The following is a 3272-nucleotide window of genomic DNA, read 5'->3' as shown; positions in this document are numbered from 1 at the left end:
TAAAGAAGAGCAGGAATGGGGATGGGTGTGTTTCTCACCCCAGAGGGTAAGCCCATTCCTTTCTCAGGCAGCAAGACTAAGGAGGTGATCCACTTGACCCAATCAGGAATTGAGTTAGGTTGTAGCTAGGTTGCAAGTTAAATTCCTTTCGGTTTCCTCTAGGCTCCAAAGCATTTGAGAAAGAAATCAAAGCTGCGGTCCCAGCACAGCTTTGGGACCAGGCAGCAGGCGACTGGGAGGTGGCTGGTTTTCCAGCCACGCCCTCAGCCATTCTTTCACTCAGCTGCCTGGCAGGCAAGTGGAATTAGTTTTGCATTTGAGCTCTTCCAAATTCTGATCTGTCATGCCAGCCCATATGGGCATTTAAAGTTTGGCGTATTTATTCCTGCAAAAGCTCTTCGGCTACAGCAAACCCACCCTCTGCCCACCCAGACGCTTTGTAAATCACCTCAATCTGGTATGAAATCAGCCATTGGTCTTTGTTCATCCAAGAAACGTTGGTCTTTCTCTCTGGAATAAAGACTTCTCTGTATCCACAGCTTTGCAATGACTTTAAAGAAAAAAAATAATAAGTTGTTTTTTCTTTTTTAATTCAGTGTTTTTTGCTTTTTGTTTTTAATGTTTCAGCAAGAGAGACACTCATTTACCATTTCCTCCATTCTAACCGAAAGTGGGACTCTAATTTTTATTCATATTCTATTCCAAACTGTCTTGTGAATATACAAAAAGTGAAGCTATCACTGTTCACATGCTGGCTCAGTGAGAAAAACGAAACAAATGGTTAAAGGATGCAGCTTTATTTCATAGTCACTGGATTTTTCAAATAGACACGTAATTAATTCTGATAATGTTTCAGGTTTTGCATCTAAATCATGGAATCAAAATAAAGCCTTCTGAAGTTTATTTTATTGATTGGAATCATGTGACACTCATAAAACTACTGCAAATTCAGTTTAAAAGTTTGAGATTAAAACTAAAAGTCTTCGTTATTGCAATGGTAACACAAATGCAACTTTTGCCGGTGTACAATGTCATGGTGATAAACTACATATCTTTTGTATTTTTACTAAATACATTTCTACAAAATACATATTTACTCCTCTAAGACAGAAATGCATTCATTTACTATTAATTTCTTTATTTTTTGTTTTTTTTTTTTTTTTACTTTTATTTATTCTTTATTTTAATTATTTTACTTTTTTATTTTGTGTGTTATTTTACTCTAATTGTGGTACTCCTATGGTTCCTAACTGCATCCAAATAAGCTGTGATATTTGCCAACTTAAGTAAAAGCTGTAATTAATGACCTTTAAAAATTAGTAAGTATATGTTGATAGTGTAGCTAAAAGGAGCCCTGATGGCCTAATGATTAAATGCTGGCTGCCAACTGAAAGGTTAACGGTTCAAACCCAGTGGAGGCTCCATGAAAGAAAACACCTGGTAATCCACTCCCATAAAGATTACAGTCTTGGAAACCCCGTGGGGCAGTTCTACTCTGTCATATAGGGTCACTATGAGTTGAAATTGACTCGATAACAATTTTATAGCCAAACAATTAAAAAAAAAAATTGTACAAAGCTTATGAAAAATATAACAACGTGGCTTAATGTGAATTCTCTCTTCACTGCTTCTGTCTATTGGATTTTAGAAAAGTTTGAGCTTTTCAAGCCAGCCTAAGTATCCCACAATGATATTGAACTTTTTTTATAAATGAGTCTCTAAAGCTTGGGCGCATGCTGTTAAAAAACTTGGAAACCATTGATCAAATTATTGAATACATAAATCTTCAGTTTTTGAAGTTTTGAGAGAACTGGATTTAATGGGAACAAAGCTTGCAACCCAACAGACATTGGAATTTATTCCTAACATATGGGGGAGAAAGTTAATACATTAAACCCTGAGAGTTCTATATTGAGATACTAAAGAATGGAATTCTCAGACTTGGAATATCTCAATTTGTGGGAAGGACACTTGGATGGATAATTAGAAAAAACTATATTCTGTCACAGAAGGGCACGAAACAGAAGGCTTATAAATTTGCAGCATGTAAATTTAGTGAAATTTTCAAAAGACTAATATAGAGAGACAACTTAGTTGGTGAATTTTGTCTTACAAAAACATTCGTTAAGAAAAGTACTCTGGAAGGAGAGAAAAGCCATTGAAATACACTAAGGCATGTGACTACTCACCTGAAGGCTGGCAGTTCAAACCCACCAGCCACTCCTCGGAAGGAAGAGTGAACAATCCACTCCCGTAGTGATACCGCCTCGGAAACCCAGGGAGGGGTCTCTATGAGTCGGGATTGACTCCAGGAGTGAGTTGATTTTAAGGCTAGAAGAGTTCACATTTTACGGCAAAGAATTAGCATTAAGAACATCTTTCACTTGTCCCGAGCTGGCCAGGTACCCCCACACTCATAGAGAATATTTTCCCATTAAAAATACTATGGTTTATAGTAAAGAGTCCATCAAAGATGTCAATAACTTCAAGCACACTAACCACATACACTCCTTTGAAGAAGATGATAGCAAATCTTATGAAAAAATAAAAATGGTGAGACCATATTGAAAAACACATTTCAATATCATTGACAAATTTTAGAGCTAAGTACAGCTAAGAGATTAATTAAAGTACATGATTATTTTGCTTTTGCTATTTTTTATATCCAGGAAATCAACATAAACAAGGAAATAAAAACACAATTACTTTATTATAAATGAATATTTTATTTTTCTTTTTTAGGAAAAGTAATTTTGTAATTAGTTTTGCATGGAACAATTTATAGAACCAATATAATAAAACCAATTTGCAGTCAAGAAATACGTTCAACCTTCATTATTCACAAATTCTGTATTGTGAATTCACCTACTTACTAAAATTGATTTGTACCCCAAAATCGATACTGCCAGCTCTTCTGCACTCATGCATGCACACGTGCAAAGCAGCAGAAAAATGTGAGTCACCTGACATGCATGTTCCCAGCTGACGTTTGGTATTCGCTAATTCAGTGTTCACAGTGACTTTATAGAAAGAACAACCACAAAGAATGAGAACTAACTGCGAATAGTTGCAAAATACAGAGAGTTTTCATTATTTTTAATTCCTCTCTCAAAAGTGCCTCAGTTTCAGCCATAAAATGTTGTTGTTGTTATATGCTGTCCAGTCGGACCCGACTTATAGCAACCCCTCCTTGGGTTTCCGAGGGGGTTTCACTACAGAAGTAGATTGCCCAACCTTCCTTCCAAGGAGTGGCTGGTGGGTTTGAACCGGCA

The sequence above is a fragment of the Orycteropus afer genome, unplaced genomic scaffold, assembly GCF_000298275.1.
Source record: "Orycteropus afer afer isolate SDZICR_OR568_19922 unplaced genomic scaffold, OryAfe1.0 scaffold00038, whole genome shotgun sequence".
Taxonomy (NCBI): Eukaryota; Metazoa; Chordata; class Mammalia; order Tubulidentata; family Orycteropodidae; genus Orycteropus; species Orycteropus afer.
Note: the sequence above shows the minus strand (reverse complement) of the source record.